Below are 26,489 nucleotides of genomic sequence, written 5' to 3'. Positions count from 1 at the left end.
TATAGACAGGAGGTTTTAGAATTCAAGCTTTAGACGCACCAACACGTGAACTGAATAAACCACCTGAGAAGCCATTCTGTTTGCAAACGTCTACAAATTAAGCCTCGTTAGACAGGAGGAGCAGGATCCTATCTGAGTCATTAAGTTTACACCAAGGAAAGCTGGAGGACGCCTGCTTTATTGTGTCATCGAATCTTGGCAAGGAACGATGAAGCTCCTCAATCCCCCGCACCATCCCTGTGCTCAGCTCAGAGCTGAATGATATGTAATAAACATTAACATTAAAAAGGGTAATGAATGTGCAGGGCTGCATCAGGTCATCATAAGCTTGTTCAGAACAACCTCAGTAATCGGGGTGTCAGGGATACCCAGGCAGGGAGACAAGGAGGCGGACACAAGTGCAGGTAGGGTGAAATCAATAAATAATAATTTAATAAATAAATAACAAGTAACAAAGAAACAAGTAAACACTAAAACACGGAACAGGGAGATATATACAATGAACTAGGGAAAAAACTAAATGTCTGAAAATAACCAGAAAACAAACGAGAGGAACCAGAGAACTAAAACAAACTAGAGAATATAATGAAAATAAACAAACCAAACAGGGCAAGGAAATAAATACAAGGGAATAAACTAATAAACACAAAGCAGGGTTAAATACAAGGAGTTAACGGAAATAAACAAGGGACTGGAAACATAAACTGGAGATAAACAGAGAAATAAGGAGCACAGGAAACAAACTAGGAATAAACACGGAGCTAGGGTTATAGAAACGCGGAGAAACACAGAGAGACAAAACAACAGAGGTTAGTGCAAAGACCGACGGAGACAAAGTGGCAGAGGAGGGCTATTTAAAGAAACAGGAAACGCACTATAATTGGAAACACCTGGGGAAGGGGCGGAGCTACAAATGAGACAAGTGGTGGAAAGGTACTGAGACGGGAGACACAGGGGAGCATAGGTCACGTGGGGAAGACACACAGAGACACGAGACGAGACCAGGATGTGACACGGGGCCTTAAATAAGGTCAATGTGCTTGTCTTCTGTCTTACCTTTTCTCTCTCGCTTGCGTTTCTTTTCAACTGTGCACTCCCCTGAATTTTTATCAGCCCCAAAGTTTGTATATAACCAAGTCTGCTGGAAAAGAAAAGTGAACCGATTGATAAAAAGCTACATAGGATTTTTTTTTCCTAAACAATCAATCCTATTAAATAATCGCATTTGGTTCCATAATAAAACAGATTTGTAATAATTAAGACACGCGAGTGTAAAGAACATTGACACTAATACAGAAACATTACATGATAATGTTTTTTTTTAAACATTTAAAAGGTTCTACAAACTCACACATCTCTCTTACTTTATTATTTGGTTCTTTATGAAATCAAAAGTGCTTGTTCTAAGTGTCACACCTTACTTGTAGGTGAGGGTAGTTGTGCCGAAAAAGGTTGTGGGTTGTAGGAAAAAGAAATGATGGCAACTGCAGTAGCACATCCAGTTCAAGTGACTTTTTTGTGAAGTTGCACAAAATGGCAAAATACCAAAAAAATAAACAAAAACTAAATCTATTTACAAAAATTTACATAAGGAATCAACCTATTCCTTAAGTCGTACATTGGTTCATACGACAACCAACTGTACCAAATCTCAACCTTAACCAACCTTTATCAAACATGAAATGAGGCCTTAAATAGGTCACCACTGGTCTACCCAACCCAGCCAAAACAATATTTTCCAACAACATATTTTCCATTGCAGGGGATACAATTATAAACAAAACAAAGAATAAATCAAATAAACAGAAAATGGAAAAAATAAATTCTCAAAATAATCATAATGCATTCCATAGGCCATTATCCAATTAAATAAACATGAAAATAAGAAAAGAAGGAATAATTAAAATATTTTTTAACACCAAAGAACCCCCTCAAAAATGGTATGGCCCAAAATGGGCCCAGTGAGCATGCCCCAATTTTGCTCAGGCCCTATATAAGGGCAGCTAAAAACAATGATAGGGCCCTTTGCCAGACCAGGAAGAGAGTACAGGTGAGTGTATAAATGCAAAAATTGTACCGGTAGCTATTAAAACAGAAATGTGTGTCCCAGTAGGATACATTTAAACTGTAAAATGTCCAAAGCTAGCAAAATGATAACTTTTAAAGGGGGAATTAGTATTAACTGGAAAATAGCTGAATAATATGTATGCACTGAGTAGGGACAGAACAGGGCTGAAAACTAATTTGTTTGTTCTTTCACACAAAGACAACCATGTTAATTATGAATAAATAAATTAAAGGTTTAGAACATTATAATATTTAAATTGCATTTAACAGCTGTACATCAAGTACAATTCAATATGTATATATCAAAAATTGGTCCCACTTTACAATAAGTGTCCCTACTAGTACTATCCAGTTACACAGTAACAATCCATGTAACTACAGTGTAATTACTAATGAAGTACACTTTGTTACAGATTAACTACAGAGGTACAGGTTATGTAAATACACATGTGTATTAAGGTTAATTTTGACTTGTGTAAGTACACATGTGTACCAGGGTGAGTGTACTTACACAAGTGCTAGAGCAAGTGTACTTACACATGTGTAACAATGTGTGTGTATTAGACAATAGCTGTTAGATAAGTTTATACTCCACTTATCACACGCACTATTACACATGTGTAAGTACACACACATTGTTACACATGTGTAAGTACACTTGTTCTATTACTTGTGTAAGTACACTCACCCTGAATTAACCCAAAATTAACCTTAATACGCATGTGTAATTACATAACCTGTACCTCTGTGGTTAATCTGATACAATGTGTACTTCATCAGTAGTTACACTGTAGTTACATGGATTGTTACCATGTAACTACATAGTACTAAGGGACACATAAAGTGGGACCCAAAAATTAATGCATTAATCAGATTGGCTTAAAAAATATGCATTTTTTTATCATTTGTCTCTTATAACGGGACTTGATATTACCGCTTTTAATAATCACCACAGTCTCAGAACAAAAGACATACTGGTTCATAATTGGCTGTGGAAATAATAAGCATGTACAAGTAATTCTTGGGGTCAATATCAATATATTGTGTATTTTGAGTACACAGCATAGTTGTTTAAATTTCATACAAAATACAAAAAAACACTGTGTAACAATCCATTCTTTCTAATTAACACATTAATGCAAATATAAAGTAATACTAACCTTCACTTTTTGTAAAAAATATATATTTTACTTTGCTCTAGGGCGTAAATGACATCACAGCCTGTACACTATTGTATTTTCAAGAGACTGAAGACACTTGCATGCATGTTCAGTATTATTATTTTTAGTATTATTTTAGTAATAATGGTAGTATTGTTTTTAAAGGATTGAGAGGCGATTAGTTTTTAATTAATGATGACCTCTTGACTAAAAACTCTTTTTTTTTTTCTTACTGCTGTTTCTAATCTCTGTCTCCATTTGAATCACAGCGCTCACCGTAATGGTAAAATCTGATTGCCTAGTAATTTCTTGTGTAATATTTAGAATGCATGTGATTGGTCAGTTAGATTCCTGTACTGGAAAGAAATTACATATTTCAAAATAAAGATTTTAAATAGTTATAGGTCCTGCTCCAGGTAGGAGAGCACCTTGGTTTGTATTCAGATGTTAGTCCACCTTACTGAATTGTTACCCTGTGTCCAATATACACCACATAATCCCCAGTTTATAAATCTAAAATCTAATATCCAACAAAAAATCTGGTTTTAGAAGTAGAGTTTAGAATCTCTTTAACTTCCTACACTTTACTGACCAGAGTTAAGGGCATACAAGCTTATACAGACTCCATTTAATGGAGATCATCACCTCTGCCTGATTGGGAAAGAGTAGGATCAAACTGATCTCACGGTACTCTGTGGCTCAAGGCTAGCTGCATATATGGATTCACAGAAGAAATTGCGTGTTTTGATCTTTTGTACTGAATGGAAAAAGGCTGGGAACTGTATGATTGCGAGAGAGCTGATTCCAGATTACCATGTGCAATGATGGATTGAATCATTATTGTGGATTTGCTTGCTGGGTGCCCTTGTGACAGAGCCTTGAAGCATCCTTGAGTGCACATGTGCCTATAGCCACAGCCCATACAAACGGAGTGTGTGATTCTTCAAAGGGGCCAAGAAGAGCTGTAGTCCCAGATGACCAGGCTCGTTTGACCTCCCTGCATCCCACAGGGTGCAACACAGACACTGTGATTTATCTGCCCAGCCCACGACGTTCCCAACGCGTTACTGACTCAAGCTTCCTTCAGCTCTCTCACACTGGAATTTTTTATTCTAAAAGTCATACTGCATTTAATCTGACAAAGACACTTTATACACTGCTATTCTCTTATATCTGTATATCTCTCTACCAGTGTTGGGCACGTTACTTTGAAAAAGTAATTAGTTATAGTTACTAGTTACTTCTCCAAAAAAGTAACTGAGTTACTAACGGGGTTACTCCAGTATAAAAGTAACTAGTTACCAGTGAAAGTAACTATTGCGTTACTTTGTGTTATTCGCCCCGTAAAAAAAAAAGAACAAAAGAAAATAAATTATGTAATTACTATTATTATTAGAAAAATAACAAGCGAAAATGAACACAAAATGTTAACAAAATATAATCTAACGAATTTCAAAAACTGGAAACGAAAAACTCCACACGACCAGAGAAAATTACTAAGACTTGTAATACTGAAAAAAGGGAAAAATCAAATACGCGTCTGGGGATGAAATTAAACAAACCAAACCACACTCAAAGGAAAAATGTAAAAATGTATATATAAACATAACAAAAGAATAGACAAAAACAATCTAATGATTGTTAAAATGGTATTATTATATCAGTTTAACAGCTGGATCAAACAGCTTCACTAAGGAAGAAAGTGAATTAACACCGTTAATTTCAACGCCATTACTCCTATCACTGCTCTCTACCCATATACACTATCTATCTGTCCATCCACCAATCTTTCCGTCTATCCCTATATCAATCCATTTTCTCATATACAGTATTTATCTATCTGTCTATCCATCCATCTATCTACCATCTATAGGTCTATCCGTATATATATCTCCATTTTTGTCGATTTTTAGTTTACTACATAATTTGAACAGACAAACTGTCCCTTACACTGTGTCAAACTTTCTTGATGAACGGACCAATAGAAACATCTATCTTTCACATATCTATCGGTCTATGCCTATATCAATCCATTTTCTCAGATACAGTATATATTTGTCCGTCCATCCATCTATGTATCATCTATCCGTCTCTCCCTATTTCAATCCATTTCCTCATATACAGTATATATATTTGTCCATCCATCTATGTATCATCTATCTGTCTCTCCCTTTATTATTGCATTTTCTCATAGACAGTATATATCTGTCCGTCTATCCATCTATGTATCAATTATCTGTCTCTCCCTATATCAATCCATTTTCTCAAATACAGTATCTATCTATCTATCCATCTATATATCATCTATCTGTCTCTCCCTATATTATTCATTTTTTTCATATACAGTATATATCAGTCCGTCCATCCATCTATCTATCATCTATACATCTCTCCCTATATCAATCCATTTTCTCAAATACAGTATATATTTGTCCATCCATCCATCTATGTATCATTTATCTGTCTATCCCTATATCAATCCATTTCCTCATATACAGAATCTGTTTGTCCATCCATCCATCTACAGTATACATTTGTCCATACATACATCTATCTGTCATCTATCTGTCTCTCCCTTTATTATTCCATTTTCTCATAGACAGTATATATCTGTCCGTCTATCCATCTATGTATCAATTATCTGTCTCTCCCTATATCAATCCATTTTCTCAAATACAGTATCTATCTATCTATCCATCTATATATCATCTATCTGTCTCTCCCTATATTATTCATTTTTTTCATATACAGTATATATCAGTCCGTCCATCCATCTATCTATCATCTATACATCTCTCCCTATATCAATCCATTTTCTCAAATACAGTATATATTTGTCCATCCATCCATCTATGTATCATTTATCTGTCTATCCCTATATCAATCCATTTCCTCATATACAGTATATGTTTGTCCTTCCATCCTTCTATGTATCATTTATTTGTCTCTCCCTATATCAATCCATTTTCTCATATACAGTATCTATCTGTCCGTCCATCCATCTATCTATCATTTATTCGTCTATCCCTATATCAATCCATTTCCTCATGTACAGTATGTTTCTCCTTTCATCCATCTATGTATTATCTATATGTCTCTCCCTATATCAATCCATTTTCTCATATACAATATCTATCTATCTGTCCATCCATCCATCTGCAGTATCTTTTTGTCCATTTATCCATCTATCCATCATCTATCTGTCTATCCCCATATCAATCCATTTCCTCATATACAGAATCTGTTTGTCCATCCATCCATCTACAGTATACATTTGTCCATACATACATCTATCTGTCATCTATCTGTCTATCTATCTATCTATCTATCTATCTATCTATCTATCTATCTATCTATCTATCCATTTTTTCTCATATACAGTCTCTATTTGTCCATCCATCTATCCATCCATCCATCCATGTATTGTTCCATCCAACCATACATCCATCTATCCATCTATCTATCCACATATCAATCCATTTGCCCATTTACAGTATCTATTTGTCCATACGTCCATATTACACTATCTACCCATATAGAGACTATCCACTATGGCCATTCATCAGTCTATCTATCTATCTATCTATCTATCTATCTATCTATCTATCTATCTATCTATCTATCTATCTATCTATCTATCTATCTATCTATCTATCTATCTATCTATCTATCTCTATATCTATCTATCTCTATCTATCTATCTCTATCTATCTATCTATCTATCTATCTATCTATCTATCTATCTATCTATCTATCTATCTATCTGTTTGTTGATCTATGTCTGTCTATATTTACCCATCCATCCACCCATCTTTTCATCCATTTATCTGCTCTTTTTGTGTTTATTTTACTTCAATGAAGCAAATCGATCAGGCATATAAAATAATAGGAGGAGTAAAAAAAAAAACATCTTTGCACACTGTAATGCCAAACATTCAAATTAGTATAATTATGAATTTATTCATTCATGCACTGCAGCAATTATCTTGGGCTTTTGTGGAAGAATGAGCAGCCATTTTTAATGCTCGATGGGGATGTTATAAACAAAGGAAGACTTCAGTCTGGGCTTTCATTAGTTCATTAGTTCACAGTTGTAAACAGTTCTGAATATTTCACAGCGGCCTGCTTGTAATTCTATGTATTGTTTTAGAAAACGGTGATGAAATCAGGCCTCTGACCACTGTAACTAATTGTCTAATCAAATGAACACGGGAAGTATCAGCCGGTCAAAAACATGCTTAATGGTTTAACATTTTTGTTTCATTATATCTAAAACGATATATGGTTTTCCTAAGCAATGCAAGTTACCGTCGTTCAGAGTCACATGCAGTACAGTATGTGACTGCTGGCACCACACATTTAGGCTGTGTATAGGAGCGGAGCTTGGATTACTTTAAAGGTGGGTTATTATCTGCCTCTGCAGAAGCCTGTGAAGCAACTCTTTACTGAAAGCATCTTATCACACACCTGTACTTTCTGCTCAGCTCTATATATCATACACATCAAAGCCAATGCATTACTGACACATTATCCACGTTATCTGTGATTCTGCTGCCCTGTCACCATGCTATGTGCCTGTGTGTTGGCGAGAAAGAGAGAGAGGGAGAGAGAGAGAGAAAGTGAGAGAGAAATAGATTTGACAATAAAATTAAAAGTAAGGAGATCATTTTCAATATTTTTTTTTCCATAATGATGAGATGAGCTTTAAAGAAAGCTTTAGGAATAAGACATGAAGGGTGCTTTCTATGGTGACCTATTCTATAAGATATACTGTATGTATGTATATAAGTTTCTCAGCTTCAAAGAGCTGAGAGCTTCGTATTTTGCATGGACTCAGCACTTGCCAGCAATGCCTCGCAACTAGTTATTATTTTCCATAGGGGCTTTTTTATGTTTCCACCTAAGGTCTAAGTGAAAAATAGTTCCTGAAAGCAAAATGTTCTCTTCAAAGAATGCTATACTCGCATAGTTCCCACCTCCCTCTGCCTTTCAAATAAACATTTACATTGTAATAGAGTGGCCCATTCTGCTTGCGGGTGATTTGTTTGTAGTAAATATGTGAGGAGAATAATACAGCCGGTTTGTTTACAGAGCAAGGGCGTCCTTTGGTCCAGCAGACTAGTCAACTCTCGGTATGACTTCACAAGGTGAACCCTGTGGACCAGTTGTGTATAGCGAGGATGTGGCTCAACGCAGAACGGCTGGGATGCACGATACAGTCTAACTGGCCTTCTTTAACTGTCCTGTTATGTTCCGGGTCAATTTAAACCGCTTTAAAGTTTAAAGATCCAGTAAAAATTGTTAAGTATTTTTTTCAGTATAAAACTTCTTCTGCTTGGCTTAATGATATATTGTAATCAACATATAATGTGAAAATGGTTCATCTCACATATTTGCAAACCACTCCTTTCAAAAAAACAAAAAACTAAAACAAAATTGCAATGTCAGGTTTCAGTGTTATGTAAAACTATTGTTTTATATGTTGGTCTTTCAAAAGTAACAAAGTAGTGAAACATTCAAAAATATTCTAAATGTATTTGTATTTATTTTATTTTTTTTTAAAACGAGTGAATTATCCTTACTGAACCATTAACTTTTGGAGGTAAGGAACACAATTGTACTAAATATTGATAGAATAATTAGCAATTGAGTTGGTAAAAAAAAAATACATTGCTTGTAAAGATTTTTTTGGGTTTAAGATAATTGGATAATTTAACATGCACCGGGTCAATTTAACCCCGGAACACCATTTCTGTTCCTGACAAATGAACATAATAGGTAGGTTAAAAATGCGTATTGCTCAGTGGATATAACCTACCATATACAAGTGCATCTCAAAAAATTGGAAAATCATTGAAATGTTGGTTTATTTTAGTAATTTACTTAAAAAATGTGAAAATCGTATATTACATAGATGTATTACATACAGAGTGATCTAGTCCTGCTGGAAAATGAAATCCGTATCGCCATAAAAGTTGTCAGCAGAGGAAAGCATGTTGAGGGAAGTGTTGTTAAATCTCCTGGTAGACAACGCACTGACTTTGGGCTTAAAAAAACCCAGTGGAGCAACACCAGCAGATGACAAGGCTAAAAGCGATCGGTCAGCATCATATACAAAACTATTACATGATAAACGGATACACAACAACATGACTAATCATTCTGACTGTCCTGTTCATAACCGACGACTAAAGAACTCTTCATCCTGATGACTCTGACACGTTCATTGATATAAAAATGCAGCTTTGGGACGTGAACAAAGGAATTTGAGTGAGGTACGAGTGTAAGCGGCTCATCCGTTGTGTGAAGCTGCTTGTACAATGTGTTTTGAGAAATGCACACAATGCTGTGTAAATATGTATAATTATGATTTAATAAATGCACCAAACTGTCATTAGTCAAATAACCTACATGACATCATATTACTATTTTTTTATTAGGATAAAGCATTGTTTTTTTAAAGAATTTGAAGAATTACAGGTTGCTCAGAGCTGATCTTACTGTTCTCACATAGCAGTGAAAAAAATAGCAGAAAAAAAAAATAATTGATTTCTTATTTACTAAGAAGACTCTAAGACTATTGCTTTGAACCTGTTGCAACTCATGTTTTTTCATTAATTGTTCGGTTGATTTATTTATCGATGAATTCATTAATACATTCATTTATTCATTCATTTCATCACCTGACTGTTTTTGTTGAGTAACTAAACTCTAAAAAAGCTGGGTTAAGCCACCTGGGTACTTTGCTTAGGTTATTTCTTTTAAATCACTCATTTACTCTGAGTTTGTGCTTGTAATTGGAAGACAGCTATTGGGTTATTTTATTTTTTTTATACGTCCCTAGGATTAGCTACTTGGTTTAGCTGCTGCTAACTTAACTAGCTAAGCTAGTTATCTACTGTATCTTACCTTTTCTCAAAGCTAAACAATTTGGAAATCAGTCACTGACAGGTGATGTGATGGTGAGGTGAGGTTATTTTTGTGTTAAGTACCATGCTAAAGGTCAAAACTGTCAAGGCTGTTCTGGAGTCAGCCTTTTTTTTGGTCTCTTTTCTTTATAATTGAACACCATTATCATGACTCTTATTATTTATTTATTTGAAGAATATATATATATTTTTTCTAGGATTGGACTTAATATGACTTAATAATATTAATTGTACAGCCTAAATATATGGAGGAATGGAGGAAAATGTAATACAAGGGAAGTTTGCTGTTCTAAACACATTTTTCTACATGTTCAAGACTCAAAGAAAAAACTTCTTCACAGAAAGTTATTACACTAAATAGTAATAAATACACCGCCTGATGTCTGAGATACTGTTTAACCTGAATTTTGAAAAAAGGTTGGGTCTAAAACCTGTTTTTAAAACCAAATCTTATTTAAAAAAGGGCTTTGTGTGAATAAACGCTTCATAAATAATATCACCCCAAAATACACTGAAGGGGGGGTAGTAAAACTTTACATATTGTCTCTGATCCACATATGTTTTAGCTAGGCAGGATCAGTATTTGTTGGTCAGATTTACTGTAGCATAATAAAGCATCAATAAACTGGGTTGATGTTGGTGATGCACAGAAAAAAGAGCTTGTTGTCAAAGATTATTAAAAAGGTTCTGAAATCTGAATGAAAAGTGATTTTCATTCTGCAAACATTTACTATGCCATTCGAGTTGCATAGTCATGAAAATGCAGTGTAGAATCCTGAGAAAAGAGAAAAAAACACTTCAGGCTATTGAGCTTCTTACCAACACTGAAATGAGACTCTCCAAGAAAAGAGTAAATAGTTTATTTATTGTTTGTATGTTACAGCATCAATCCATTTATGAATCGAAAGAGACTTTTGACAAGGAAGAATGCACTAGCTCGGCATTTTAGAACTTATCAATCAAACCTCGCCTCTGTAGCCGAATACAAATCCCTACTGCAAATCTGCTTTACAACTGAACACATCTTGTTCATCTCTTGAGACATGACAGCTTGAATTTAGATGGCAAGCGCTGTGTGTTAGTCATTGCCAAAGCTATGACACCTCCTGGAGCCTAGTGTTTCTCATTTTGCTGGCAATGATGGCTGCAGGCTAACATCACTCCACTGCAGAGTAGGGAGCATTACAAAGTAAGTATTTATACTGAATGCAAAAAAAAATCCCTGCAGACTAATGGCGCAGACCAGCGCTGCATTAGTGAAACCTTGCATTAAAACCCCATTTTGCTGTTTGAACTGTGGGTGCGCGTTCTTTTCTTATAAAGCCAGACGTCAATCAATACATCGTATGAATAAACGTCCGTGAACAGATATGAGTGGAAAACAGCGTTATATGGTCTGCAGCGTTTATAAATCACAGCGCTGAGGAAATCTGACAGTGATTTCCAATTCTGCTGCAGACAAGGCCCCTCTAGATTGAAAATCTAATGAATAAAAGATAATCACTTGTACAGAGCTTTTGTCTTGGAGACTCAGTTCATTTTCAATTATAAGCAAGCTCCTCTCTCCTCGCTAGAACTGAGGAACGCTGTTTCATTCCAGCTCAGGACATCTTCCATCTGTAACAAACCATGCTTAACACTGAGTATTCCACAGACCTTCCCTCTTTAGGAGAAATCAAGCCCAGGTGAGATTAATACACTTAGCTAGAAATCTGAAATCAGAAACAATAAAACATTCACCCTTGGGAGAATGTAGTTTCTATTTCCTCCATACTGTTAATATTCTTACAAAAATAAACAAAAAATAGGGATGTCCATCTTAATTGTTGTTTTCCCCTCATCATATCCATACTTATGTACTTTAATCCTGACTGTTGGTCAATTCCGATCCTGTCTTTTGGTTTCTATAAATAATACAGCCCAAATACTTATACTTAGTTAAGACATGTTAAGGCTGTTAATGATCACTACCAAACATCAATAAAGTTGTATTTTTAGTTTCAGTCATATTATCCCATTTAAAAAAATGTTACTTAAAAAAAGAAATCTTAATCTATAATAAAATGGTGCAAAAACTTTGGAAAATGAATCGCTGCTTGAAAAAGAATGTGAGAACCACATTAAACCTAAACCAAGACTTACTTCGGCAACTGTGTTGATAAATTGCATTATTTTACATATTTATAAATAATTAGGCCAACAATATGCAAACACTGTGCTAGCATATGAAAATTTTAAATACTGTGCTGGTTGAGCTGTGTTTCTTAGTGTTTGCTTCATATGTGTGTCATAAAAGCTATCTAAAAAATATATAAAATGAAAATAAAAAAGTAACTAAGTCTGGCAGTGTGGTGCATGATGAATCAGTAATAGATAAAAAAAAATACCATGTAAGTTTCTGTTTCATGATACACTGATTTCAAGCTGCAGTAATTAAATGTTATAATAATTAATTCATTCAAATGGATTCAAATAAACAGTAAACTGACTGATTGTTCAGACAGAATAAATGGAATTTGAAATTTGTATTTAATACGTAATACTAATTAAGATCGATTTGAGAAATTGCTTTTTTTAAGTATTTTTCCCCTGGATATGTGTTGCAGTAGAATATTTATTCTAGATCTGTTTGTCTGTTGTAGAAATTGTAGAAATAAATATTTTTGGTGGAATAACCCTGTTTTTTATGCATCTTACGTGTTCTGCTCCACCAGTCTTACACACTGCTTTTGGATAACTTTATGCCACTCCTGGTGCAAAAATTCAAGCAGTTCAGCTTGGTTTGATGGCTTGTGATCATCCATCTTAATTTGGGTTTTCAATTTGGTAAAATAAAAGAAATTTGTCATTCATAAGTGGTCTCTTATTTTTTTTAGAGCTGTATATGGTGTAGTATGGTTAAATAATATATATGTATATATATGTATATAATGAATGCAATATAACTAAGTTGCTGTCACTGATGCAAGTGTGTGTTTCTGGCTGTTATCGCATGCACGGGCGACATTCACAGCTTCCACCCCGGCCTCATTATCAAATGCATAGGGCTGCTGTGTGATTAAGGCATATCGTCATATTTCTCTGGTGACACAGGATGCTGTCCTCCTGTCAGGCAGCATGGATGAGTCAGGAGCATGATGAACACCCTCCTCTTCATATTAAAGCTTGACAACAGCACGCCCCAGACAGATTTGACATGCATGACTGACAGTTGCCCTGTTTTGATAACAAGCGGGACCTAATTGTGAGGTGAATTATTGTCATATTAAGATCCATCATGTCTGCATCCATCAGCTTTACTGAGACACATGGCCGGTCTCTGACGAGAAGGACATGAATCAATTTCACATACATGCACTACAGCACTCTTCACTTAGCACCACTTATTTTCTATTAGCAGACTCCATTTCTGAAATATTTATGTGTTGGTGAAAAATGGCCATTGAGTGCAACTGGGGAAGAGTGAAAGGGAATTTGAATAATTTGCAGTGATGGACGCCGGGCCTAAAGACATCTAAGTGAAGGTGCCAAATGTAACTGAGGAATGTTCTTTGAAGTGCTACTATTGGTCAACATAAACAACACTTTTGGTCCCCCAGACCATATTTCAGTTCAGACAGGTCAAAATATTATGACCACCTCCTTGTTACAACATTTATTGTCCACAGGTCATATAGGAACACTTTGTAGTTTTACAATTACAGATTGTAGTCCTTCTCTATTAACTTTATTCTCCTTTCACCCTGTTTTTAATTGAACCCCAGGACCCCACCAGACCACCACAGAGCAGGTGTTATTTCTCAGCATTGTAGTGACACAGCAGTGCTGTTGGAGTTTTTAAACACCTAAATAATATCGGCTCTGTGGTGGTCCTGTGGAGTCCTGACCACAGAAATACAGATTAAGAGAAGGATAATGAACAAAACCACAAATAATGCATTTACCAAGCACTGTAAGTTCTTCTTTTTTGTATATTAGTAAATATGTGAGTTTGATTGGGATGAAAATGCATATTACAATTCTATTTATAATCCTGTTAATTTGCCTCAGAATGTGTGCTAATAAAGAAACGATTCAAACACTAAAACTACTGAAGGATAGTTTAAGCAAAAAAACAGCATTAGCATTTGATAGCCTTTAGCTTAAACTCATTTTCCTGGGTGTTGCTTTCTTCAGAGAAAGAAAAAAAAATTCTATCTATTAACTAGTAGAGTCTGATGGTGATGTGCTGCTCTCCAGTATTAATGCAATATTCTCTACATTGCTGTTTGTTGTTTTTGAACTTTACTAAACTTAACTTTACTGAATTCTAAATGTTCAACAATGTGTCAAGTTTTTAAATCTCGCTGTCTCTTTTTAATCTACATAATACTCTCTATAATCCATAATGTCATGGTCACAAGTTCATAACCAACCCATCATGAATTGTTTTCCTGTAATTCATCACCAAACTACTAATCAGCAGTGGGGTTCCAAAGTCTAGCCTGCAGTTGAGGTAGGACATGTCCTCTGTAGGACTGTACAATAAAGACTAATTCTTAGTAGCCTGTTGTTAAAACATATTTCCTATATGGGCTTTGTATGGCACATGGTAATGTAATATGATGACATTAATGCTCAAAACAGGAGTATTTTCTTTTTAGAACATAAAATACCAAATTGCATGGTGCTGTTTTTCTTTACATAGTTTGAGAATTGTGGGTAACTAAGGACCAAAAAGAATACATTACTTGTGTCCTTCAAATTGCCCCATATTTGCGAAGTATTGCCAACCTATTCTGTTGCATACTAGGCATTGTTCATATTTAGCCTTATCCATGTTTAATCAGTTTTTTTTTCTCTTGGTTTGTTCCTTTGGTTGAGCAAATGTGGCTCTTGTGTTTATGGTCTGGTCTACCTCTAGCACTGTAGCTACTCAATAAATCCTTTTGATTAAACCCTCTCTAACCTTTTACATCTGCAAACATCTGGTTTATTTGTCAAATGTTCCACTGTTACAAGTGAAGTAGTGCTTGCTTCACCCAATTTCTCACCTGTGTTTAACATGAGCACACAGCATTGTTCTGCATGCTTCCATGTGCTGGAACCCAGAAGCTGAGCGAAACGGTTAACTTCCCTTGTTTCTGAGAGCAGCAGATGGTTTTGTTTCTTCCCGCAAATAAACAATATTCCCCTCCCTCTCTCGGAGGCGAAAAAAAGAGTCATTCAGCATAGTCTCTGACATTACAGCTTAATTCCTCAGTAAATACGCCACAGAGCACTAGCACCTGCTGCCCTCCCAACCAATGTTCCTGTTCTTTTGCGGGGGGGATAATTTTAGAAACACGACTCTAAACAGTCAGGGCTCTTTCACACGTCTCTGTTTACGAGTCCACTTCGATCTGAGCGAGCGATGAGCTTGGTGCATCAGGCCAACAGCACATATGCCAGGCGTGCCTCGCTGAGGGCCACAGACAGATCGCCCGGTGTGTGTGGGAACACGTCAAGGTCAGACCACCTTGCTTGGGGAGATTTCTCTCCATATCCTCCTCTCACACCCTCCCTCCCCACAACTTCTCTCCCTCGCACTCAATCTCTTAGCTCAGCAGGCTGTTTCTGCAATTTCATGAAAAACAGTGTCCTCTGAGAAAATTATGCTGTTCATAAAGTTATCAGCATATACAGCTCCTCCTAATTGCTAATTCTTTCATTTGCCGCTGTACAAATGTGAATTTCATGTTTTTGTTTACATGGGAGCGTTTATTGATTTGTTTTTTGGTTCACTGGGGAATGAGGCAATAAAAATATTGTTTTCTAGCCCAAAGTTTGTGCCTAATAAAACGCTGAACGGATTCTTTTTGCTGCTTCGCCACTTATTTTCCCTTTTTCTCCTTTCCCGCTTCCCAGTGCGAAACCGTGAGGGGGTTCATGAGATCATTTGTCCTTTAAATGTGTTCTGTTTATATTCCTTCTTCTTCATAAAGAAACCGTTTAACTTTTTGAAGTTACTAAAGTTCTTTCTTTTCTCACAGTTTCACAGTAAATTGTATGAGTTGTTTTAATAGTTAAAAAAAAACAACATGTTAATGTTTGACTGGCTTTAATATCTTTGTATGTAAGTATGTTTGTATGTAATGCATAAAATAGGACATTTGACAGTATGGATAAGTTGGATAAGAAGTCGTAGTTGTAGAGCTAACATGAGGACACTAAAACAGCATTGGTTTCACCAAAAAAAAAAAAAAAAAAAAAAAAAAAAACATTACTTCAGTTTTCTACCTAGTTCAGGCACATACTGCAAAGTTATGGCCAAAAACACAGATACAATTGTATCTTCCTTGGCGTAGGTGGTCAAACAGCATTTTATTTCACTTTATTTTTATGTTATTTTATTTTTTAACAATATGTATACAGAGTAATTTGCCCTAGATTCTTGGTTTGCACAGTAGAGAATGAATAAAAAGATTGAAAAGGGCAGAGGTTGATAAGAAGTGTTTGTGAGATTTGAGTAGATAAATATTGCTTTTATTCCACTGAACGGTTATTATGCTTTGTTTCATTTTAATCACAGAATTTATTTGACTTGAATGAACCCAGCCAAACTGCTTGTTAACTGTGCTTTTAGGTTAAATGGCAAAATATTTTTTACAGCATTTGAACCTTATGAAGCGAGAAGCTTTGATTTATACCAGAGACAGACTCTTCTAAAACATTTTTAAAAGCCCAATATGATGAGAGATAATGCAGTGCATCTGCATCTGAGTACACAACAACAACATCCATTTATTTTCTTCCACTTTTTAATTCACAGTGGAAGCATAACTGACTGTCTCTCGGAGATTCATGGGTATATCGTCTATTTACTAATTAAAAACTGTGAAATATATGTGTTACATAATAAAATAAGGTTTATTTAAGCAATACCATTGACTTTTATGTACTGGGTTTCTGAGGAAACCTGTTTAGAGAACAGCGTCCTGGTCTGTGTTTACCCTGGTTTCCTGTCAGTCTGTGTGAGACACATTTCAGCACCCCATTAGTCCACTTTGAACTCCGTCTGTTCAGCTAAACAACATGGCTGAAGCTGGTCAGCAAACTGCATCGCTGCGGGCGAAAAAACATGCCGTGCTCCCAAAAAGCGACAAGAAAAGTATTAAACAGCAGTTTATTTTTTAATTTATTAATAAGATCATTATTACATACCAATGGAATTCATTTGGACACAGAACTGGTGATGTTGGAGGTACATAAATGCAGTAAATCTGCATAATTCATTTTGTAAAACTCTCAGAGTAAATCTATGTAGTGCTGTTCAGCTTTAGCCAATGATGCTTAACACCTAATGCAGGTGGTGACTAATAAACTCATTAGAGCTCATTTCATTGAATTTGGGGGGGGGGGGGGGGGGTTGGGAGAAATGTTGTCCGTACCTATATACCTATAAATAGCAAAATTAGGGAAACTGATTCAGAAACTAAAGTGGTCTCTTAATTTTTTCCAGAGCTACTTATAGAGGTGTTAGCCTTCATAAAGCTTAACTAATGATCCTTTAATTCAGAATAATGCTCATGACAAATTCTCTGAGATCATAATTTTATAATAGCAACACTATGTAAGTGTTAAGGCTTCACAGATGCCCTGATCTACTTAATGTACGTAACATGTTCTAGTATATTTTACCAGATGTTCATCACATCTGCACAGGATCATGATTTTTTTCTTTTTTAAACTTGTGCTTTTAATCATATTCAAATCTGCCCCCTCTCTCTCTCCCTCTCTCCCTCTCTCCATCCCCTGTCAATTCAGTCACCACCACTGGCGGACCAAAAAAAAAATGCTAATCTAAATTGCAATGTCATTTAAGTAGCACCTTTATTATAAAGCATATTATGAGTGTTTCATAATGACAAAGACTTGCAGTATATTAACACGGGCCTAGAGCTCTTAAGCTAAGAACAATTTGATCACATTGCTGATATCAGTGCACTCTGCCGACTCTGTGGTCATGTCACAGCATCAGCACCCACAGGAGGGTTCGGAAAATGAGGTGTCAGTGGGAATTAGTCAGGCGGCCGAAGGCTCAGCTAACCATCATGGCAGAGCAGGCAGATCCCAGTGGCACTTGCTGTAATCAGGCTCGATCTCACGAGGAGTGAGGAACAGAAATTGGTGCTGATGTGGTGTTTATGTCAAGAGAGCCAGCACACAAAGGTATAATCGAGACTGATAGTTGCAAGGATATGTACACACACACACACACACACACACACACACACACACGCAGGGCCATGTGAACAAATACTCCCACACACCCTCTTTGCAGACTGTGCTGCACAAGCCCAGAACAAGCAATTGTACACTCAGTATCTCAGTAGAAATGCAAGCATATGAACAGAATTCTTACAACCCCAATTGTTTTTTGCAAATATTCACTCATTTTTAATTGAATGCCTGCAGCACGTTCAAAAGAAGTCAGGACAGGTTCTTGTTTACCACTGTGTTACATCACCTTTCCTTTAAACAACACTCAATAAGCATTTTGGACACTTGTTGAAGTTTTGTAGGTGGAATTCTTTCCCATTCATGCTTGAGGTAGAACTTCAGTTTTTCAACAATCCAACAGTCTCCACTGTCGTACAAACCGGATTCCAAAAGAGTTGGGACACTAAGCAAATTGTGAATAAAAACTGAATGCAATGATGTGGAGATGGCGAATGTCAATATTTTATTCGTAATAGAACATAGATGACAGATCAAAGGTTTAATTTGAGTAAATGTAACATTTAAAAAGGAAAAATATGTTGAATCAAAATTTCACAAGGTCAACAAATCCCAAAAAAGTTGGGACAAGTAGCAATAAGTGGCTGGAAAAAGGAAATTGAGCATATAACGAACCGCTGGAAGACCAATTACCACTAATTAGGTCAATTGACAACATGATTGGGTATTAAAAGTGTTTCTCAGAAGCCAAGATGGTAGGAGGGTCACCAATTCCACCATTGTTGCGCAGAAAGATAGTGCAGCAATACCAGAATGGTGTTACCCAGCGTAAAATAGCGAAGACTTTTAAGTTATCATCATCAACCATGCATAACATCATCAAAAGATTCAGAGAATCTGGAACAATGGCTGTGCGTAAGGGTCAAGGCCGTAAAACTCTACTGGATGCTCGTGATCTCCGGGCCCTTAAACGTCACTGCACCTCAAACAGTAATGCCACTGTCAAGGAAATAACAGAATGGGCTCAGGAATACTTCCAGAAAGCCTTGTCAGTGAACACAATCCACCCTGCCATCTGCCGTTGCCAGCTGAAACTCTACAGTGCAAAGAGGAAGCCATTTCTAAGCAAGCTCCACAAGCTCAGATGTTTGCACTGGGCCAGGGGTCATTTAAAAAGGGAGGGTGGCAAAATGGAAGACTGTTCTGTGGTCAGATGAGTCACGATTTGAAGTTCTTTATGGAACACTGGAACGCCATGTCATCCGGACCAGAGAGGACAAGGATAACCCAAGTTGTTATCTGGCCTCCTCTGTCACCAGATGTCTGTTGTAAGTGAGTGTTGTAAGAAGAAGGGGGCTTTTTTGGGATTTGTTGACGCCATGAAATTTTGAAACAACATATTTTTCCCATAAATTGATACATTCTCTCAGTTTAAACTTTTGATCTGTGATTTGTGTTTTATTCTGAATAAAATAGACATCTTCACAGTTTTAAGTCACAATTTGTTTAGTGTCCCAACTTTTTTGGAATCCGGTTTGTATTTTGTGCTTTATAATGCGCCAAACATTTTCAATGTGAGACTTTCAATGGTCTGGACTTGCAGGCAGGCCCGTCTACAACCCGCAACTTTTAATATGAAGCCACACTGTTTGGATTGGCATTGCCTTTCTGAAATAAGCAGGAACCAAAAAGGCAGAATATGATGCTTCAAAACCTGCATGCACCTTTCAGCATTAGTGCCTTCACAGATGTGGATGTTACCCATACCATAGGCACTAACTCACCAACGTACCATCAGAGATGCTGGCTTTTGAATTTTGCACTGAGAACAATCCGGACAGTCCTTTTCGTCTTTAGAAACAACGTCCATGATTTCCAAAAACAGCTTGAAACATGGGCTCCTCAGACCACAGGACACTTTCCCACTTTTCATGAGTCCATTCCAGATGAGCTCAGGCTCAGGGAAGCCTGGCAGAGTTTGAACTGTGTTCACTGATGATGGTTTTCTAAAGTGTTCCTACAGTGTTCCCATTTGGTAATCTCCGTTACAGAATGATGTGTGTGTTTTTGATGCCCCTGAGGGATTGAAGGTCACAGACATTCATTGTTGGTTTTGCCGCTAACTTGCAGAGATTTCTCCACATTTTCTGAATCTGAATTTGATGATATTAAGGACTGTAGATGATGAAATCCTCTACAAAATCCTCTTGTAATTGCACCTTAAGCAATGTTGTTCTTAAACTGTTGGACTTTTTGCTCACACATTTGCTCACAAAGTGGTAAAATTTGCCCCATTCTTGCTTTCTGAGTGCCTGAGCCTTTCAAGAATGCTCCCTTTTATACCCAATCATGAGACTTACCTGTTTCCAATTTCTAACTAACCTGTTCACATGGTTTTTGAGCATTCCTCAACTTTCCCAGTCTTTTGTTGCTCCTGTCCCAACGTCTTTGGAAGGTGTTGCAGGCATCAAATTGAAAATGAATGAATATTTGCAAAAAAAAAACAAAAATAGTTTATCAGTTTGAACATTAAATATATTTCGGTTTTATAGCGTATTCAATTGAATGTAGGTTAAAAAGAACTTGCAATTCATTGTATTTATTTTTTTTAATTTATGTCCCAACTTGAACAATGTAATTTAAGTTGTAAAACAAAAGGCAATTTATTTAGGACATTGTCCTCTTTCACATCAAAGAGTTTCTGTTAGCGTCTATGGGATGTGTATACAAGGTATATTTAAGGGATTGTATACGTAAAAAAAAAAGGGCAAATCAGTAAACCAGGAAAAACAAACAAACAAACCAAAAACATTAAGGTGGTTACCCCTCCAAATGCAAATAATACATCTGAATGCAAACTATTTATTTTTCACTTCTCTGATAAATTAATCAAATGCTTCTCATTACACAGATGATTGGGAACCAATTATTCCTGGGCCGACATACAATTTTTAATTAATCTGAATTTGCATAGCGTGCGCCTGGAATTGATATTGTTATTTTTAATCTAAGGGAATTTGACTGCATTAATTGTTCACACACTGAGCGCTGGGGCTGTGGATGACGTGCGCCGCTGAAAGCCCGCCCTGCGCTGGCTCTTCCGGGCCTGCAGAAGGTGCTATGAGCAGCCCAGGGGCGAGGTCAAGGCTGTGACATCCATGGCCTGTGGAGCATACCTCACTGGAGAGACAATTAGAGCAGACAGAGGAGAAGGATTACCGCGAGAAGTGATGAATTACTGCAGCCTCGCCGACAGACACATAAAAACGCCCCCCCCCGGTGCATTCATCTAACAGACCTCCACTGTCCGGCCCATGCGTTATGACAGCAAGGCCTCGGCAGACTTGTGGAGGGTGATCTGCGCTCAGAAAGAGGAAAGCGATCCTCGTGGAATTCAGCGTGGGAGCATCAGGGTCCCCACGGCCTTCCATGAGTGTTTTGTCATGTAGAGAAAAACTAAAGACACAAACAGTGTGCTTCTATTGAGGACAGCAAAGGCTTGCACACACAAAAACACACACAAAAAAAAACGCTTTTTGAAATTAGCATCTATTGAAGTATGTAAAAATATTTTCCCCCATGCTGCAGCCATTAACTGCCTGCTTAATTCTAATCACAGACCCTTTATCTCTCCAAAACCTTCCAGAGGTGTTCCAGTTTTTCCAAATGTTCCCGATTTTCTCTTCTTCTGAGTAACCCAGATTTGACATGACAATAATTGGAAGCATTCAGTGCTAAGCTCCAGCCCTGAATGACTGCTATTTAGGGGCTACTAATCCTGTTTTTCAGCCAGAGCTCAGCGCTGTGAGTAATATGTGGGTGTGCAAGGCAGTTGGAGACTCCTAATACCCTGCTGTGATGTTCCTCTCTGGACCCGTGGAACAGCGCGCACACTGACGTGGGCGGATCTTAACAGTCACACACGCCACTGATTGTCATGCTACAGGGTTAAGATACGCGATTCTGCCCTACATGCCTAAATCACCAGTAAAAACGATCCTCACCGCTGTGATCATGCTTGTCATCATGACCGTTCCTTCCACTTTCCACATGTTTACAATGCCGCTCTTCCCGACCCGCTGATGCTGAATTAAAGTGACCCCAGTAAAAACGGGTTCACGCGTTTTCTTCTCGTTTGTTTGCACTCGTCCTTGATTGGTATTCAGCAGACGGCGTCCCCCAGGACAGCTAAAATGAAACCCTGACCAGCAGCGTCACCTCCCACTTCCTGTCCCCTTTGTTGCAGCCAGTGCAGTCTCAGGGTCACCTGGCTCGTAGGTTATTTCTGATCCCTATCTACAATTTCAATAGAAGCGAGTGCCAAGGCCACGGCCATTAATGTGCTCCTTTCAAGCTTTTAAAGCTGTACGTTTTCATTCCATCTCGCCGGCATGTGTCTGCGTGTTTCTGTGTGTGTGAGACATGATTTATATCGATTTATATCTGTAAACCCAGCAGTCAAAAACATATTTGATTAATACTGCCTTATATTCTCTACAGGTAATCTATATACAGCTGTATTTTAGTATGTTTTGGCAAGAGCACAGCTAAAGACGACATGCACTAGAATAAACAAAATAAGAGCTGGACAGTTCAACCTAAATTCATCCCAAAATTCATACTGTGCTCTCCCCCTTCCTCTTCACTCTCTACACATCAGACTTCCAGTACAACTCTGAGATGTGCCACCTGCAGAAATTCTCGGATGACACTGCCATCGTTGGGTGTGTGAAGGGTGGTCAGGAGGAGGAGTACAAGAGACAGGTGGATGACTTTGTTGCTTGGTGCCGACTGAACCAACTGCAGTTGAACATATCCAAGACCAAGGAGATGGTGGTGGACTTCCGTAGGTCTGGATGTGGAGACAGTAAAGACCTACAAGTACCTTGGTCTGCAGCTGGACAACAAACTGGATTGGTCAACAAATACAGACACCCTGTACAGGAAGGGACAGAGCCGGCTCTATTTCTTGAGGAGACTGCGGTCCTTTAACATCTGTAAGAAGCTTCTGCAGATGTTCTACCAATCAATCGTGGCCAGCATTCTCTTCTACGCTGTGGTGTGCTGGGGAGGCAACATGAAGAGGAGAGATGCATCACGGCTGGACAAGCTGGTCAGGAGGGCCGGGGCAGTGGTTGGAATGGAGCTGGACTCTCTGGTTACAATAGCTGAGAGAAGGACTTTGGATAAACTGCTTTCTATCATGAACAATGATAGTCACCCACTTCACACCACCATCATGAAGCAGAGGAGTGTGTTCAGTGGCAGACTGCTGTCACAGAGCTGCACAACAGACAGACTCAGAAAATCCTTCATTCCGAGAGCCATCAGACTCTTTAACTCCTCCCATCGGGGATGGGATGCTGCTGACGACTGAGTTTAATCCAGGCACACCACTTGGACATTATTCAACAACTTAATTATTTATATTAACACTTCCCCAACCTCGCTTACATTTAAGTATACCTTACTCATGATTGGGTATTCACATTTTCACATTCTCTTTTTAGAACTGTCTTGTAACGTATGCATACTTATATTATATTATATTTCTATGTCACATCAGTCACTTTCGTAATCGATGTCATTGCACTTTACTCTGTTAATTATTTAAATATTTATGACCATTAGCAACATCTACTGCACTGCTCCGTTTACAGATAGATCCTTACCTTGTATAGTTAGGTTTTTTTTTTGTATAGCCTTATATATTTTCTATTCTTCTGTGTTTTGATTTGTCTGAGTATGTTTCTTATTGTATTGTGTTGTTGCTGCTGGATGCCTAAATTTCCTTCGGGATAAATAAAGTATCTATCTATCTATCTATCTATCTACCTCTCTGCCATGTACTTGAAGAAGAATTGAGAAAACAGCATTTCTACAGGGCACCACATAGTAGTACCTAACAAGTATAAGAACTAAACTTTGTCTATGTACAGAAAGTCATTTTTGCAAAGAAATTAGGCTGTCATATGCGGAAAGTAGTTTATTTTAACATTTAAAAAATCATTGCTATTTGGAATCAGAAGGACCCAATTAATCAGAAAACAAAAATGTAGCTTTTTACAGCAAGTACATATACTTCTTTGTTTCAAACCTGGCCCATGTTTTTGTCTGGACTGTCTATAGAAACTTTAGACTGGGATTCCAGCCTTTTTGTTTTTAACTAGTTAAGTGTAATGTTGTCAGATAACCACAAGATGGTACGGGCAGTGTCTCCATATGCGGCAAAAGGGTCAATATTTAAAAAAATTAAAAAGTATCATGGTGCAAAAAAGCAGTACTGTAATGTCCACACACGAGGACACTGGGTCTCAAGAGGTCAAAAGGATAAGGCAACATTTAGGAACTGAAACTCAGGAATAGCATTGTTTTGTCCGGGGGCAACATCCACTTTGACACAACATTCACACTCAATGAAGGCAGTCTGAGACATGCTTGGTCTGAAGGAAGGGGGCAGGTCTATAGAATGAGTTTGTAAGTTTGCCTCTGTCTCTCGTATTCGATTTCCAATCTCTGGTTGCAAATTTGACGACGTGCTGGATTTGTTTTTTTTTCCTTTATTTGTACAGAACATAAGAAAATAGAAACATTGCATCCATGTTTTCCACAGTCATGGATTTAAGGCATTGAGTGTATTTTGGGTAGAAGCCTGAGCTTCTTCTTTGACCTCAGTCATATCCACCTACATGAAACAGATGATGCTGGAAATATTTGCAATACCAAATTCAGCGTTCCTCTTCAGGAAGCATGACCGTGCTCGGCTTTTCTGAGACGAATGTTGTACCTTCAGTGTGATCTGGAGGAAAGCCTCAAAAACATGAAAATGAAACTTTTCTTAGAAACACAGTCTGCACTCCTGGTACTGTGGTGAATATCCACGCGCGTGCATGCTTGAGAGAGTGTGTAACCTCCCGTCGCTGTTGGCGGTCTCATTCTGCTGCTCAGGGGGCTTCTTTCAGAGGCGGCTGCTGTGATTGGAGCAGTAATGGATTAGCCCTCTCTTTCTCACTGTGGGCCTCCAGATAAGGCTGGCATTCTCCCTCTCTCTCTGCCTCGCCAGGTCCTGGGTTATCTGCTGCAGGGCTTCACTGAGACAGAACCTCCGCCAAGAAGGAAGCCGCAGTATTTCCAGCGTGTGTCAGGGTGTCGGTGACAGCTTCTTTAATGCAGATAAGCTGCTCTTTTCCTCCGCTCTGAGGAGAAGAAGAAAGGTCTGGTCAGAGTGTAACAGCCTCTCACATGCGAGGGGGAACTAGCCGGGCTCGGTGGCTGATGGGCATCTTTATACAGCGGAGAACACGTCGGGGTGGGGAGACGTGCGGTGGTGAAGGGTGCTTTTTTTAATTGCCCATTGTCCCTAAAAAACTGTTCATTTAATTTGCATACAATTCCCATAAAGATGTATGAGCAGGCGAAAGGGAAACGTCTGACAATTTAATAGGGAAGCGCTTTGTATGATTCCTATTAAATGTCAGTGTTTCTCTCGTAGCAGATAATGTAATATTGTGTACAGATAATCTCAGGAGAAATTATAATAGCCAAAGTGAAATTTGAAGCTTAGTGTCTGTGTGTGAAGCCTGCATTAGCCCTGGAAGCATCCTTTTAATTCATATTGTTAAGGTAGTTTGCACACTGGGGAGGTTATGACATGCACACCAACATATGTCTATATTATATATATTGATATAATATACACAAACACTATATTGACAAAAGTATATATGTAGGGAAATGTTATTTTTCTATTTCTTAAGAAGATAGACAGTTGAGCTGAGTCCCCAGGGGTAATATTCACTTTGTTTCAGCACTGTAAGCTCAATGAAGGCAGTCTGAGACATGCATGGTCTAAAGGAAAGGGGCAAAGTACTAAAAATAATTAATTTTGTTATTTTGTAGGAGTTTTCTATGAGCGGATATTAATATTTGGGTTGTGGGTCATTCTCAGCACTGCAGTGACACTGACATGGTGGTGGCTTGTTAATGTGTTTTGCACTAGTATGAGTGGATCAGACAAAGCAGGGCTTCTATATAAGTAATATCTTTCCTAACAATTACATTTTAAAAACTTTTTTTTCCTTTTTTCATAAACTTTCATAAAAGATATGTTTTAAAAATAATATAATAATGACAG

Source organism: Astyanax mexicanus, chromosome 6 (assembly GCF_023375975.1).
Source record: "Astyanax mexicanus isolate ESR-SI-001 chromosome 6, AstMex3_surface, whole genome shotgun sequence".
Lineage (NCBI taxonomy): Eukaryota > Metazoa > Chordata > Actinopteri > Characiformes > Acestrorhamphidae > Astyanax > Astyanax mexicanus.
This window is presented reverse-complemented; position numbering follows the sequence as displayed.